The sequence below is a fragment of the Bos taurus genome, chromosome 12, assembly GCF_002263795.3.
Source record: "Bos taurus isolate L1 Dominette 01449 registration number 42190680 breed Hereford chromosome 12, ARS-UCD2.0, whole genome shotgun sequence".
In the NCBI taxonomy this organism is placed as follows: domain Eukaryota; kingdom Metazoa; phylum Chordata; class Mammalia; order Artiodactyla; family Bovidae; genus Bos; species Bos taurus.
Window position 1 is genome coordinate 83861032 of NC_037339.1, and position 18053 is coordinate 83879084.

General features: G+C 40.2%; 1 protein-coding gene across 2 annotated transcripts in view; it reads left to right on the top strand.

Moving 5' to 3' along the window:
• Positions 1 to 18053, top strand: part of MYO16 (myosin XVI) — a 519124-nt gene that overhangs the window by 80619 nt on the left and 420452 nt on the right. The window lies entirely within an intron of this gene.

Below are 18053 nucleotides of genomic sequence, written 5' to 3' on the forward strand. Positions count from 1 at the left end.
GGGAACGTCCAGCCATCTCTGCCCCCCAGGCTCCTGTTGTTTCCTCTCTGTGTGGTCTCCTGAATTTCTCTCGGGGTGTACCTATGGAGCCTCCCTGGAGCCTCTCTCTTCTTCCTGGGTGTCCTCTCTGGGGGCTGCGTCCCCACCTGGCCTGGCCAGTCTTCTGCTGCTATGACATAAACAGCTGAGCTCTGAGTCTCTCCACCAGGCAGAAAGTGCCCCACCAAGTGGGCACACAGACAGGGAGCCCCAAGCAATAAAAGGTGTCCAGGGACACTCTCAGGTAGTTGAGTACTGGGTCCTTAATGCCCACCCTGCGAGAGGCTGCTGGCTCCACAGAGCAGGGGTCTAGTGGATGCTGGGCCCCCAGAGGGAGCCCCGGGGTGCTGGTTGATGAATAAAGGAAGGAACAGTTTTGGAGTCCTGAAGTTGTGGAGCTGAGTAGCTGCAGTACTGCGTTGAGACGCTAGAGGGAGATCAGAGAAGGACTTGAACAGGATGGATCCAGCAGAAGTCAAGTTTTAGCTGTGTTTGCTCAGATGGAAATGTCACTTCTCCTTCCTTGTCTCGAATTCAAATATATATATATATATATATATATATATATGAATATGGTGTGAAATCTGAACTAAATCGGATGCAAATGCTTTCTGTGTTTTTAATACAAGCCATGATGACCCCTACCATCTGTAGGAAAAATGTAGCAATGCTGATGGGCATCCTAAGATAAATAGTCATTTGAGAAGAAGTCTCATGAAATTACACCATATCATTAAGCAGATGGGCTAGAATTAACACCACTAATAGTAATTGGAAATGACAGATGATGGATGCGTGCAGGGATGCTGGGGAGAGAAACACCGGGCTTGAAATCGTGTGGCATGCCAGAAAGTCATGTATATTGAATACAAGGACTCACATTCTCACAAATAAAGTCATGAATGTAATTCATAAAGTAGATGGGAGCAATAGGGAGATGGGAACGGCTACCCACTCCAGTATTCTTGCCTGGAGAGTTCCATGGTCTGTGTACTGTATAGTCCATGGGGTCACAGAGTCAGACACGACTAAATGACTTTCACTTCACTAGGATAAGCAGAATCAAATTCCCATGAAGCTTTGGACAGACTGCTTTGCCCAAAACAGATATCCAGGCCTTATTCTCTTTTGACCTTGAACAGTCACTGTTTCCTCATCTGTGAACAGGTTGTAATGAGTATGTGTTAAACAAGAACTTAAAATATGTGAAGATAAAGGGACTTCCCTGATGGCTCAGACAGTAAAGAATCTATGTGCAGTGCGAGAGACCCAGGTTCGATCCCTGGGTTGGGAAGATCTCCTGGAGAAGGGAATGGCAATGCAGTCTTGCCTAGAGAACCTCATGGACAGAGGAGCATGGTGGGCTACAGTCCATGGGGTCTCGAAGAGTCAGACATGGCTAAGCGACTAATAGTGAAGATAAAAGGAGAGAAAGCACCTCAAGGGCTTAGCCCAGAGACTGGCCCATGTGTCAGATCATGTCAAGTTCATGATCACTAGATGGAGGCCTTTCTGTTCACCCGCCGCGTTTATTGCCATTTGTCTGATCGGACCATTGCCTCTCTCCGGGTTCTCCTTTAATGACTGTGGTGTGCAGGGATTTGTTTCTTGGACTGCTCTTCCAAACGGTGCTTTCTGGGGCGTGTGGGTGTGTTGTGGGGCACAGGGCTCTTCTGCCCATCCCCCCTGCGTTGGTTCACCTTGTGGGAGGGGCAGATAAGGCCACAGCAGTGGTTTAGGAAGGGCCGTGCAGAGCAGTGATACTGCAAGGAAGATGTTGAATGTGTGTGGAAAGATGCTGATGCGGGAGTTCTGGGCTGAAGCTGCGGGCCTTCGGTCTCAGCCGCACTCACATCGCAGTTCGCAGCAAATCTTCCTTTTTGTGTTCGCTCCACTCTTGGCTTCTGTTTTGTGAGATCTGGCGGAGGCTCTGATAAGTGAAGGCTGTGCTATCCGCACAGGGCACTGGTGACCTTGAGAAAAAGCAAAGAGAAAAGCTGAGAGAGCTGAGCAGATAGAATTGGTGGAAAGTTAAAAAGCAAGCATCTGCTCTTCTTTAACTTTGGATATGTTAGAGTATTTTTTCCTCCAGATAAATAAAGATCTGCTGGACGTTCATTTCCAGATGCTTCATTTAAAAATTGACTAATTTTAATTAAAAAATGTGATAGGAAAACCAGCAGGGGCGCAAACGCCATGATGTTTTGAGTGATGAATTCGTATATGAACTTTAAAAATTAAAGATATCCATTAGGTATCACATATGTCATTTTGAAAAAAAATGTCATATCTTCTGTCTAAATTTGAAAGATGTATCATTTTAGTGATCTAAAAATCCATATAACTTAGCTAAGTAAGTAAGAGTAAGTCAATATAAGATATAAAGAGATATGCACAAAGTAACACTTTAGCTTTCTAATTTCAAAGACTTGGGTGGTGGACCTCGTCTGTTGTTTTCACCTGTATTCAATCACAGAAAGCACACACATGCAGACGAAACTTTAAAAAGCACCAATTCAATGAATCAAATTAATCATTTAAAAGTTCCAAGTTGGAAGTCACACTGAGACAAATGAGAAAGGAATTAATTTGGAACAACTAGAAAAATGACATGTAGCCAGTGTTGGACTCAGTTCAATTTAAAATCAGAACAACTTTTATGTTTTACCATCTGCCTCACCAAGAGCCGTGTAAAATCTGAATACTACAATCTTTAGAGATTCCCATATGAGGACAACTTTTTTAAAAAGGCCATTTAAAGAACATAAAACCAGAATAAATAATGTTGGTGCCTGTCCAGGATTTCGGTTAGTAATTAGTGATCAGGGAAAATATAAATCACATTTATGATTTAGGGACTCAAAAATTCTACTTGAACTTGTGCCCTCTCTCTGCAAAACCTCAGAGAAGTCTAGCAAAGGTCTCCATCCCACATGACAGTTGAGCACAAGGAGCCTGGGAGAAGACAAACAGCTAGGTGACACCCGTCTTACCTAAATATCTCAGAGTTGGAGTCAAAACCCACAATTCTAAACTGCTGTTTTCAGGCATCAGTTCAGTTCAGTTCAGTCGCTCAGTCATGTCCGACTCTTTGCGACCCCATGAACTGCAGCACGCCAGGCCTCCCTGTCCATCACCAACTCCCGGAGTTTACTCAAACCCATGTCCATAATTCAGTGATTCCATCCAACCAACTCATCCTCTGTCATTTCAGGCATAGTACTTATTAAACAAAGGAGACGAGAGGTGTGGAACAGAAATGTATCTGTGTCTGACAAGTTTTCATGTTTTAGTTCTGTATTCAGGTGAGCTAGATAGAAAGCAGGTGATCTATGCTGATAAAGTATATGCTTTACTTTTTACACATACACATGCATGTGTGAGCATCTTTGCAGAGATTTGAATCAACCGTAAGGTTTAGTTTATGGATACAACTGAGCATTATAATGTTTTAATTGCCTATTTAGTTGATTCTTCTGAAGCTTCCTCTGGACACGAAATGAAACTTACTCATCCTGTAGTCCCATATCTTGTACACTGCTTGTTCAATGAGTGAATGAATGCCTCAGGAAAGAAGGAATCTTCAAGGATTAAAAAGGGAACACACATAAGCTGCTGATGCCAGATACAGAAGTTTTTAATATACTTGAATTATGGGTTTACTCTAGCTGATCATTATATTAAAATATACGATTCTATGTGAAATGGTATGTTTGGGCCTTAGACATGAGATAGTTCTAGTTACTATCTGTGCAGTTTTGACAGAGGAATACCTTAATTTTAAAGAATTCTAATGCACTATTTAAAAAGCAGAGACATTACTTTGCCAACAAAGGTCCATCGAGTCAAAGCTATGGTTTTTCCAGTAGTCATGTATGGATGTGAGAGTTGGACCATAAAGAAAACTGAGGGCCGAAGAACTGATTCTTTTGAACTGTGGTGTTGGAGAAGACTCTTGAGAGTCCCTTGGACTGCAATGAGATCAAACCAGTCCATCCTAAAGGAAATCAGTCCTGAATATTCATTGGAAGGACGATGTTGAAGCTGAAGCTCCAATCCTTTGGCCACCTGATGTGAAGAACTGACTCATTGGAAAAGACCCTGATGCTGGGAAAGATTGAAGGCAGGAGGAGAAGGGAATGACAGAAGATGAGATGGTTGGATGGCATCACGGACTCAATGGACATGAGTTTGAGTAAATTCCCGGAGTTGGTGATGGATATGGAGGCCTGGCCTGCTGCAGTCTATGGGGTCGCAAAGAGTCAGACATGACTGAGCAACTGAACTGAACTGAATGCACTGTTCTAATTTACCACTTAACATGCCCCAAGTACAGTAGCTAGGTTAAAATGTCAAATAAGACATGGTCCTTGCATATGTGGATTTCACAGAAGGCTCCCAAGCAAGTGAATAAATGGCGTATCAAGTGATGGATGCCAAGATTATCCTTAACCCACACATAGGGGAGCTCAAGAAAGCAGTTCTATCGGGTATGAGGCAGTGAGATTGGATAGGTGGGGAGAACTGAGGTAGGGACTGGAGTCCATGACAACCGATCCTCCAGTTACGTTCTGCCCTCTACCCTTAGACTGCAGGGCATGTACAGTCGGTAATCAGAAGCAACGTTTCGTGTTCTTCTCCTCTGTTAGTAGACCCTGTCTCTCCTGCTGAATGAGAAAATAAACTAAGAAAGGGTAGTTCTTATTTTAACTGGGTCCCGAAATTAAACTAGGATACAATTTATGGAGAAGTAGCCAGGATGAGGAGAGGGGATGATTCGGAGACAGACTCTGAAGCAAGAAATAGCACTGCACATTTGAAGGTGATATACTATTTAGGGAGTGGAGCTGAAAGGGCCCACAAGTAAACTTGACTAAAGTTGTTGAATAATGGGTATAGCTTGGAAAGGTGGGATTGATTATGGACATGTCTAAAGGTCAAGAAAGTAGTTTGGACACATTGAGAATGGCTAAAGTACAAATAAATTTGACGAAAACGTGAAGCTACTTGTTTTCCGCTTTTTCTAAATATAGTAGGACACATTTGAATGTCTGGGAAAATCTACATATTTCTTCTGGATTTGACATTCTGCCTGTAAAAACATTGGAAATATGTAAATGAGTGATGGCATCGAAATATGCCCTCATTTCTGGATATGCTTGAGACTTTCTAAAATGCGTCTTTACTCCTTCCGTCTCTTTAATTCTTGACATCCAGTGAAGTTATTATGCCAGCATATTATGTTCATGTGAGTTAGGGCTTTAATGTGTAACAAAACACTCTCAAAACTTAGTGTCATGCTAGAAGAGAAAGGACTCTTCCCCGATCATTCTATGAAGACAGTATCTCCCCAATACTAAAACCACACAAAAACCTTCCAAATAAAAAACTACACAAAAGCCCCATATGAATATAAAAAGAAAAGGATCCAATAAAACACTAGCAAATCAAATCCATAAATATATAAAAAGGATTATATGCCATGACCAAGTAGGATTTATCCCAGGAATGCAAGGTTGGCTTAACTCATGAAAATCAATGTGCGGTTAACAGAACAGAGGACAAAGACCACATGATAATCTCAGTAGACTCAGAAAGGACATCTGACAAAATCTGACAACACTTTCATGATAAAAATACTCAGTAGAAGGAAATTTCCTCAACCTGATAAAGAACATCTATGAAAAACCCACAACTCAAATTATATAATGGTAAAAGACAGAAAGCTTCATCCCTAAGATCAAGAAGATATTTTCTCTCATCACTTTAACTCAGTAATAGGCAAGACTACTGGAGTGGGTTGCCATTTACTCCTCCAGGGCATCTTTTCCACCCAGGGATCAAACCTATGTCTCTGGCATCTCCTGCATTGACAGATGGATTCTTCTACCATTAAGCTACCTGGGAAGCCCTGAGATTGCAAAGGAGGAAGTAAAATGATCTATTCTTAGAAAACTTGATCTTGCATATAGAAAATCTAAGGAATCTCTTCCCTCCCAACACACATTATTAATAAGTGAGTTTTGCAAATTTACAGGATAAACAATTAGTGAACAGAAATCAGTTGTATTTCTATAAGGCAACAATGAACAATCCAAAAACGAATTTAAGAAAACAATTTCACTTAGAAATAGCATCAAAAAGAATGAAATACTTAGGAATAAATTTAACAAAATAATGCAATATTTGTGTTTTTAAAAATACAAATCATTGTTGAGAAAAATTAAAGAAGTCCTAAAATAAACAGAAATGCATTTTGTGTTTATGGATCAAAAAGACTTAATGTTGAAAAGATGTCAGTGCTCCACAAACTGGTCTACAGATTAAATGCAACTCCTATTAAAATTACCTTTTTTCATAAATTGACAATTAGAGCTTAAAATTAATATTTAAATTCAAGGAGCCCAGACTAGCCAAAACAATCTTGAAGAGGAACAATACTGATGTTTTCCATTTCAAAATTACTACAGAGCTGCAGTATTCAAGACAGTATGGTACTAGAAAAAACGTAGATATATAGATCAGTGGGATGAAATCAAGAGTCCAGAGAAAATCCTTTACCTTTGTGGTCAGTATTTGACAAGATTGTCAAGACCGTCCAATGGGGCATCAGTAGGCTTTTCAGCAAATAGTGTAGAGACAACTGAATATCCACATTCAGAAGAATGAAGCTGGATTTATACTTCACAGCATATACAATAATTAACTTAAATCATAGACCTAAAGAGAAAAGTGGAAGAGTTAGTTGCTCAGTTGTGTCTGATTCTTTGCAACCCCATGGACTGTAGCCTGCCAGACTCATATTTCCATGGAATTCTCCAGGCAAGAATACTGGTGTGGGGAGCCTTTACATTCTCCAGGGGATCTTCCTGATCCAGGGATCAAACCTGGATCTCCTGTATTTTGGGAGAATACAGTTTCTTTACTGTCTGAACCACCAAGGAAGCCCACAGACCTATATGTAAGAGCTAAAATGATAAAATTTTTAGGATGAAACATTGAAGTAATGTGACCTTGTAATCCTTATGACCTTGGATTAGCAATGGTTGTTTTTAGATATGAGACTAAACTCATTAGTCAAAAAAGATAAACTTCATAGATCAAAATGAATAACTATGTTGTAGAAAGAGAACCATCAAGACAATGAAATGAAAATACAACTCACATAATGGGAGGAAATATTTGAAAATTATATATCTGATGAGGAGCTTTGCTCTAGAATATATAAAGTACTTTTATAATTCAACAATGAAAAGACAAACAGCCCCATTAAAAAGTGGGCAAAGAACTTGAATAAACTTTTCCTAAAAGGGGACATACAGATGACTAATAAGCCCATGAAAAGATGCTCAACATTACTAGAAAAAGTAAGGAAATGCAAATCAAAACTACAAGTTACACTCAACATCCACTAGAATGATTAAAATAAAAAAGTCAGTCAGATAGTGTCAAGTCCTGACCAGTCTGTGAAGAACTTACAGCTCTAGTACCCTGCTGGTATCATCGTTAAAGGGCGCACCCACTTTGAAAACGGTTTGGTTGCTATGCAAAATTTTAAACACAGGGTTATCATATGACCCAGAAATTCTACCAGTAGGCATATACTATTTCCCTGGGTTTCCCTGGTGGCTCAGCTGGTAAAGAATCCACCTGCAATGCAGGGGACCTGGCTTCGATCCCTGGGTTGGGAAGATCCCCTGGAGAAGGGAAAGGCTACCCACTCCAGTATTCTGGCCTAGAGAATTCCATGGACTGTAAAGTCCATGGGGTCGCAAAAAGTCGGACACGATGGAGCGACTTTCACTTTTACTTCCAGCATATTACCCAAGATAATTTAAAAAAATGTCCAAACAAAAACCTATACATAAAGATTCATAGAAATATTATTTATAATAGTAAAAAGTGGAAGCAACCCAAATATCCATCAATTGAAACAGCGAAGCAAAATGTCTGTCCATACAGTGGATTTGGCTTCCAATCCACTGTTTGGTGCCCCAGTGGTAAAGAATCTGCCTGAAATGCAGGAGACTCAGGAGACATGGGTTTGATCTCTGGGTTGGGAAGATCCCCTGGAGGAGGAAATGGCAACCCACTCCAGTATTCTTGCCTGGGAAATTCCATGGACAGAGCAGCCAGGTGGGCTACAGTCCATGGGGTTGCAAAGAGTTGGACACGACTGAGCGCACACAGACACATGGAGTATTATTCCACCATATAAAGGAAAGAGCATTGTTCCATGCTGCAAAAATATTATGCCAAGTTTAGAAGCCAGACACAAAAAGCCACATATAGTATGATTCCTTTTATGAAATGTCCATAATTGGCAAATCCAAAGACATGGAAAGTGCCTGAGTGGTTGTCAGAGGCATTCAGATTGTTCTGGGTTTCGTTTCAAGACAGCACTGTCTACAGCTGTCTACCTCCATACTGGGCAGTCTATTATAAAATTAAAACATGCATTTCCCTTTTCTGACCAGTGTATGCTATTCTGAAATCTGGACTTCCTTATCTTTCTTCCTTCCTAGGTAGATTGAAATGACTCATTCCCTATTTCATGCTTCCCTGAAAGATCAGGAAGCCACCTCATCCTAAAATAGACTGTCTCTGAGCTCATCCTGATGTCTGTAGCCCTCACCGTGGTCCTCAAAATGTCCTAGGCAGGCACAGAGATCTCAACTTCTGCAATCTCCCAACCCACCATCAAGGAATCCATCAGATTCTATGAAATCTTCTTCCTGAATAGATTTGAGGCTGCCTAATTTCCTCCCTTTAATTTTACTTACTGAATGTGAATTTAAATTAAAAAAAAAAGAACAGAAAATGTCATGGCTTAGTTTTCCCTGTTTGGAAAGTTATATTGATTTATATCATTGCATTACTCAGTGCACTCTTTTGTGGATCAAATCTTCATTTATTCATCACTTCTTTGGTTAAATTTATCCTTTAGAATAAAAGCCTAGGGGGCTAAAGGTTTTCTACAGATGGGAGGTAGGCGGAGGATGCTGGAGGGAGCTCTGTTTTCAGAAGGTCTCTTAGGGCCCTGCTTGGTTACATTTTTGTCTCCGGAGAATAGCTTATTGACCTTCCCCCAGACCTCTCCTCCCTGCTCTCCTCTGCGTCTTCCTCCTCTGCTGTCTGTTCAGGACCTCACTGAAGAGCAAGCAGCTAGACAGTGGTGGCCAGTTTGGTCTCCCTTCTCCCCTGCTGAATCTCACTTCCCATCCTGGCAATCTCAGCATCACTGTTTCCTGAAAACCTTCTCTGTCCCCTCTGTGTTCAGTTGCTCAGTCGTGTCCGACTCTTTGTGGCCTCATGGATGGCAGCCCACCTGGCTCCTCTGTCCCCATGGACCTCCCAGGCCAGGACCCTGGAGTGGGTTGTCATTTCCTTCTCCAGGAGATCTTCCCGACCCAGGGATTGAAAGGGACTCCTGCATTGTAGGCAGATTCTTTACAGTGGAGCCACTGGGGAAGACCCTGGGCTTTTAATAAGAGCTTTTAATTTACTTCCCTGTTACTCATCTTGTTTCCCTCAAGTTTGCCCTTCAGAGAAATTTCAACATTTAGCTCATCTGTTTAAAATCTGCTAGCTGTTCTCCGTCAGTCTCAAGAGTGGTCTTTATTTGGGGAGGTCAGGGACCCCTTTGAAAAGCTGTGCACCCTCTCCAGAGAGTCTCGGGGAGTTTATGAGGTTCCAGATTAAATAAGCCTGGCCCCGAGGATGAAACATGATGTATGTAGCCTGTCAGTGAGTGGCTGTTAAATGAATAAATGTCAGGTGAATTGCCTTAGCTTTATACACCTTGGAGATCTTTCTTTTGCTATTACCTCTTGCTGCTGTATTAGGAACTATTTCACTTTCTTTGACACTTAAAAATAAAATCTTAGATATAATTAGAGAAACACTTGGATATGGTAAAATGCACAAATCTTACAGTTCAGTAAATCTTTATATACCCTTATATCTCTATATATTTGTACTTATATAATCCTGATCAACTTGGAAACATTTTCATCATTCTAGAAAGTTCGCTTATGCTCCTTTTCCATCAATACTTCACTTTAAAGACTTCTATCATCATAAATTAGTTTTAACCTGCTATTGAACTTCTTCTAAACCAAGAGCTGTAATTTGACACCCTCAAAATATCCCCCATCAGCTTCATGTGAGACTTTTATTTTGGTGATATTTCTTCACACTGTTACCTACCTTAAACCACTTAATTAACACCTCCATATTGGGGTCTAGAGATGTGTATCAACATCTTTGGTGCTCTGGAAATTATTCTATACTATTAACAGCTTACATATGATTGCCAGCATATATCTATTAAATTGAAAAACGATTCTATTAAAGGTGCTCCAGCTTAGATGCTTTATAAGCATCTAAAAAGTCCATTCTTCTCTACCCACTTAATTCCCACATATAAAGATATACCCCCTCTCCCTTCTATAATGTCCTACTCTATCTGTAAATCTTTTCTAAACCCTTTTGTGCGTTTATGGATGACTGACCCCACATTGCAGTGTCTGCCATGATGGATACTCTAGGTGTAAGAGTAAACATCATTTGGTTAGCATCATATTAGCGTTTTGAGAGAAAGCCCACAGTGGACATAAATAAACCTGAATAGGATGCAGAGGCGGGGGGCGTTGCAGCGATGAAGCAGTCAGGCACAGCTAAGCTGAGGACAAAGGCGTGGGGCACAGGGAGGGGCCGTGGGTCAGATTCTTGTCCTCCTGTGTCCCCACCTCACTTTACCCGCCTTCGCCTCTTCTCCACCTTCACCTCTCTAGGTCACTCACTGCAGGAGCCTTGGTGCTGCAAAGGAGGCACCATCCTCCTAGCATTTCATCAGCTTCACCCAAGGTTGGCAGAATGGCCATGTCTTTATTGCTTAACTCTGAGAAGGTTCTCCAATCATCCAAAGACATGAAAAGGAGGGAGAGGGAGAAAGGGGATGAGGGAGAAGATGGGGAGAAAGAGGAAAAGAAAAAAGAAGGCAGAGCAGAGACAGATTCTGCGAGAAATGTGAGGTCATGGATTACGGATCAGAGAGCAGACTGTGTTCTCACACAGCATCCCAGTGCTGGTTTCCTGAGCCCCAGTCCCCACCAAAAAATGCAGTGGAAGCCCCTTATTACAGTGGGTTTGGAGAGAATTAGAAAACAAAGCTTATGTAGACTTTGGGCACTTCTCCCCATCTACACACACACACACACACACACACAGGATGCAGACCTCTAGAGAGGGAGGAGGATGTCTCCATCTCCATCACCTTCAAATATAACCAGATGAGTCTGGAGAGATGATTCTCCAAATCTCCCCAGAGCTACCCCATCCCTAGCCTCCCAGGAGTGTTTTTAGGCAATTATCCTTAAACCAAAGTGGCTGATGCCCTTTGCCCTGCAGAGCAGATTGTGTAGACGTGCAAACAGTTATGGAGATCTGTTCCCAAACAATGAGTTCTATTGCAATTTCTCAAAAAAAATTAAGTTTCTAAGTTTGGGAAATAATATTATTTATGGATTTGGATATTTCACCATACAGTTTTTTTTTCCAAATCACTTTAAAATACTGTTAACATTTTGTCCGCATGCCTCCCACCCCCTTGCCCAGTTTAGAGACCATACATTATCCTTTGAAAGCTAAAGTGAAATCTGTGTAACAGGCTCCAGTTCATCCATCTCACAACTGACTCAAATTTGTTTCCTTTCGATGGCTGAGTGATATTCCATCGTATATACGTACCACATCTTCTTTATCTAGAAAAAGTGTACTGATGAACCTATTATTTACAGGGAATGAGATGCAGACTTAGAGAGAGGACTTGTGGACACAGCAGGGGCAGAAGAGGGTGGGACAAATTGAGAGAGCAGCGTTAACATGTATACACTCTCACGTGTTAAACACACAGCTAGTGGGAAGCTGCCGTGTAACCAGGGAGCCCGGCCGGTGCTCTGTGATGACCTAGAGGGGTGAGTGTATAATCATGGCTGATTCTCGTTGTTATATGGCAGAAATCAGCACAACATGGTAAAGCAATTATCCTCCAGTTAAAACATAACTAAAAAACAAACAAGAAAGGTAAAATCTGAAACCAGGGAGTTTATTTGGAAGAAGGAAGTCATCAGTGTTTAAACTTGCCCTCAAATCATCTTATAAGGCCTTTTAAAGAAGCCTTCGTAGGGAACTGAAAAGGCAACTGAATAAATTTATTGTATCTTTACACTCACACGAAGAAGGCTTATCTTCCACTCCACCTCTCACCTCTTCTCCTTTCTCAAGTATAGTAATGTTTTCCCAGTTGTTTGATAATCCTGCATTGAATAAAATATTCCTCTGAGGTTACGTGTAGTGCCCCAGAAGATGCATTAGAGTATTTCTAATTCTCTGTTTCTTCATTTGATGACCCTTGAGTGTTCATTGATGTTTTAGCCTTCATAGGGAATAAGAAAATTAGAAAGTCTATACCTCAAATAAGTAATTATTTACTAAAAGAGGCTTTTTCTGTGATACAAGTAAAAAATATATTAAAGCATTGTATTATCAGAGGCTAGATGGACTGTCCCATGGAAAAGGGAGCAGAGGGTTCAAGGTAAGGCCAGGACTTACTTAGCCAACATCAGCCAAGAAGGGTTTTTAGGTTAAATGGGTTTGAAGTGAATATCAAAGGATGCATACAAAGTGAACAAGTAACTTGTTATGTATGTGGATAAGTGCATGGGTGGTTAAATTGTAGACAAGGAGATGTTTTCTATGAGACATTTTTTAAAGGAATGTATATAAACTGGGAAAGTGTAAAGTAGCCTCCAGATTTAATTGTCTCAAAATTCCTTTCATCCTTTTCAGGAAAATTGACATATATGAGGTCATCTAAATATTGGGTTGGCCAAAAAGTTTGTTTGGGTGTTTCTGTAAGATGCTACGAAAAACCTGAATGAACTTTTTGGCCAACCCGATACTTTAGCTGATTGTCTTCTAGTTGACAGTTGTGTACAGATCCGCCCAATTATCTGACCCTCCTGTCCCAGATCTAGCTCTGAGTTGGCCCATCGCTGATGTCCATAGTTACTCATCATCAGTGGAGTGTCATTCCTGTGCTTGTTCCCCCAGTTACAGAGTGGCTCACTGCTCCAAGGGGATTGAAGAACAAGGTGGAGAGGACTTCGTCATTCCTGTCCATGCACCTGTGCACACACACTTAGGTGCAGTCATACAGACACAAGCTGACACTGTCCACTGCGTACTTGTAGTTAAGATATGCAGACTCTTGTTGGCAAGGTCACACTTGGGGAGGTGAAACAATGTCTGAAAATGGGCAAGTCAGCCTAGATAGTCGTAACATACGCTGGAGAGATTTGAAAGTGGTTGTCAAAATCCAAGTGAATGAATTTGTGAAGGTTTTACAAATTTCCCTTGCTAGGTACCTGATGGCTCAGACAGTAAAGAATCTGCCTGCAATGTGGGAGCTCTGGGTTCAATCCCTGGGTTGGGAAGTTCCCCTAGAGGAGGGCATGGCAACCTACTCCAGTATTCCTTGCATGCAAAATCCCCATGGACAGAGGATCCTGACAGGCTCCATGGGGATTGCAAAGAGTTGGACACAACTGAGCGACTAAGCACACAGCACATTAGAATTCAAAGTATTTTGTTGTAATTAGTGAGAAAAAAAAATCACAAAAGGTATGTGGTAACCAGATGCCCTTATGAATCAATTTGAGCATCCATATAGCCTGTGTGTATAGCGGCATCCTTATCTGTCTCTCTATATGTTATCTATTTTTCTGGTTCAATATATATGTGGGGTTCCCCAGTGCCTCAGTGGTGAAGAATCTGCCTGCAGTGCAGGAGACGCTGGTTCAATCCCTGGGTCAAGAAGATCCCCTGGGGGAGGTCATGGCAACGCACTCCAGTATTCTTGCCTGGAGAATCCCATGGACAGAAGAGCCTGGCAAGCTACAGTCACAAAGAGCTGGTCACAACTGGAGCAACTGAGCACTGTACATATATATGTATATATTTGGAGAAGGGAATGGCTACCCACTCCAGTATTCTTGCCTAGAGAATTCTGTGGGCTCTATTGCATTGCATAAAAATTAATTTTTAATCTTTTGTGGGGCAATTTCAAAATTGTAATTTTTTTTTTTTTTACTTTACATTGCTCCTCTATGAAAATATTAGTGTAAATGCTGATGAACATTTTCTGTCCCTTATGGTACATATCCACATCTAGACCCTCAAGCCGTGCTCAGCTGGGTTTGCGTCCTCACTGTTATGCTGACACAGAAAGGGTGGTCTACATTATTCTATTCTCTCTTCTAGCCATTCAGATCCATATTGTAAATTCTTTCCTCTGTTAGCCCCACCATTGTCCACATCTAAGTTAAATGTCCGCTCGTTCTGGAAGGAGACTTCTGAGGCTGTTTTGAAGGTGAGGAGACCTGAAATCTGATTGCCAATGGTTGAATGGTCTGATTGAAAACCACATTGGCTCCAACAGTCAGCAGACTGTGGAAGGGAGCACGCATGGAGAGGCTGGGGTCTGATCAGTCAGGCAAGGCAGGCTCGATCCTGGTCCTGAGGGGCAGGGGGGATGACTAGTGAGGCGAAAGTCTAGCAAGAACTGAGTGTATTTACAGCTTTTCTTCTTGAAAACTTGGGGCTTTCCTTCTTCACAGCCTTTGGACCATTTAACCTTATAGGGTCCTAAATGATTAACCCAGATTATTGTCCTCAGGAGAGAAGACCTCGACTCCATCATTCAGAAGTATTCATTATTTGTGATGGGCGATGCTATAAATTAGGTTTCCAGACATTTGTGGAGGTTGATTACCTGTGGATTAAGGTTCCTAAACCTGTCTGTGATTTTCTTCATCGAAGTCTAATATTTTTAAGCCCCTGACCAATTCCAGCAGAAACAAAGATGACTTTGTCCCAGGACTTGCAGTTGCTTAACTAACAATTTGTGCATGTGATTTATAGCCTCATTTGGAATTTTTATAGTACCCTACCTAAACTGGTGGTTTCTATAAAATTGAGTTTTAATTCTACCATTGACTAAATTCTGAAAAAAATGCAGAAGTGTTGGATTTGGGAATTATCTGCACAAAGTCCGGCATGACAGATGCCGCCAAATAGGATTTTAAATGGGTATTTCACCTATGAGTTTTCATGAGAAAAACTATTTTGAAGCTTGGTGTCACATGTATCCCACTTTTAAAGATATTTAATAGTAAGCAAGTACTTGTCTGTCATTAGAATCATTCCAGTTTCATATTTCTTTTTTGTTGTTGTTTTTCTGGAAATAGTTCAGACTTATTTGAAAAAAAACCTGGTATAATGATGCTAACCTTTAAAAGAAAAAAAAAGCCATTTTTTAAAAAAATCAGAATTAGCATGAACAGTGAGCAGATGTTTGGTGTATAAAAGAGAAACATGAATTTCTTTATTATTCCAAATTGCTTTTGAAATATTGTTCATGACATTCAGTGAGAACAATTGTTCACCATAAATTCTGAATGATAATCAAATCCTCATGCGTTACTAGCCTTTAAGTTTTGTAGCAATGAAAAATAACTTTCAAATGTGGAATTTCCTTTTGTACCTAATGACATATTCTTGTGAAATAAATCATTAACATTATATCTAACCCAGTCTAGGTCTTTATTGCCTCCATCGTCACCGATTCTTCTGTTATATTTCTTATATCAGACTCAGAGGACCCCAATGTGGTCCATGTGACTTTCTAACACTGAATTAAGTTTTGTAGAGTTGGGCAGAGATCAAGGAATTTAAACAGTTGTAAATTACCAGTATTTTTCATTATTTTTTATAAAGGAAGTGAAGTGAATAGAGCCAAATTTATTTTTCCTCAGTTATCATGCCTGTAATAGAAGCTACGTTTTGTTTGATAATGATGGAAAATATAAAGATATATTTCTGTGTGGTTAAACGTAATTCTACTAGTGTTTTGAGCATGAGTGTTGGGTTCTGAGAGAAGAAAAGATGAGAGAAACTCTTAATCAAGGAGAATTAGATGTATCTACAGTTCATAATACATAATATTGTGTATTACCTAATACATACTTGACAAACATCTTAAGACAAATGAGTTCTATGACACAATTTACTCATCAAAAAGAAAAAAATATAATGTATGAGAGTCAGAGATGTATGGTATGTGCCTGGCAAAGAAAGTATACTATTGAAAATATGATTGAGTTCAGTCTGAAAAGATCTATTATAAACCAAATTATAATAGACTTATTATATATAGATTATATATTGATTATAATAGTTTTTTATATTTACTATAAAAATCTATTATAAACCAAAAAATCCATATGAACCAGATTCTAAGTATTTTGATAAAGCTAAGAATAACTTTCTGGTGATAGTCTCATTTAACCCAAAAGTAGGTTGGATGTTGCTCCTACACACAGTTCTTGTCATAGAGTTTTTAGTACACTACACTGTCCTAACTTGATTGCATATGTTTCACCAGATTATAAACTCTTTGAGGGCAAGGATGAAGTCACCTTTCCCAATGTACTTCAAGTAGCAAGAGTCAGTGACTTGTCAAATGTTTATGTAATGAATCCATAATAAGCACATTTGGTAATGAGCCCCTGATCTATGGGGAAAGATGATAATTCTCACAGAAGACTTTAATAAGAGCTCTTATAGGGCTTCCCAGGTGATGCTAGTGGTAAAGAATCTGCCTGCTAATGCAGGAGACATAAGAGACGCAGGTTCAATCCCTGGGTTGGGATGATCCCATGGAGGTGGAAATGGCAACCCACTCCAGTATTCTTGTCTGGAGAACCCCATGGACAGAGGAGCTTGGTGGGCCATGGGGTTGCAAAGAGTTGGACATGGCTGAGGCAGAGAGTTGGATACTACTGAGCACGCATGTGCACACACACACACAGACACACACACACACACACAAGAGCTCTTGTAGGAGGCATGGCTTAAGTTACTTAATAATAGATTTTTCAAGCTCAACTCAATCATATTTTCAATCACTTCTTCATATTTTCTTTGCCAAGCATATACCATGCTTCTCTGACTCATACATTATATTTTTTTCCTTTCGATGAATAAATGGTATCATAGGACTCACTTAGGATGTTGAGTATGTATTATGTAGAGATGTGCAATTTGCAGAAAACAAAGAAATGGAGGTTATATAGATAACACACATCACCTTTTGTTCAGAGGAGGGGACAGCTGTATCAAGATCAGCTGTACTTTCCCCAAAGAGACACTGAATGATATTCATATAAAGTCGTATTACTATGTGTGTATGTGAAGACTTGTGTTAAAGTAAGAGGAGAGACTTTTGTTCTTTGCTGGAAGCTGATACATGTAGTTGTCTTTTATAGTTTTATAAGAAATCATTTCAAAACACATAAGGAAATCTTAGACAGTAGACTCTATAATCCATGTATATAAAGGGTATGGTTTAGACATGTTTTTAATTCCTGAAAAGCACTTAAAATGGTGACTTGATCACAATGACTTTCAGTAAGTAATACGGAATGAACGAATAAATGAGGACTATGCATTGATGATAATGACTGAAAGCCTCATTCTAATTCTTGGGGAAACCACTTCAAGTGTCTATAGTAGTCATTTGGTATATAGCTAAATGTCAGTCACTTCCTTGTTACTGCTGATGCTCCCGTTTTGTTGAAAATCAATGATATCAACTAGAATTTGTATATACATCTTTCGGACCTTCACAGCAAAGGTTAAGACTTGTACTTGCCATCTGTAGGTGAGGAAGCTAAGACTCTTGGAAGCCAAATCACTTGTCCAGTTTGACACCATGGTGAGGGATAGAATCTAAATATGAAATCAGGCCATTCTGATCGAAACCTTGAACTCGTTCTTCTGTGTCGTACTCCAAAAATAGAATGATTCCTCGATTGTCATCTAAGTTATGGTCTTTGTTGCATAGACTTGAATTTTACAATCTTTGGGTTTAATAATGGCGTTACTCTTTG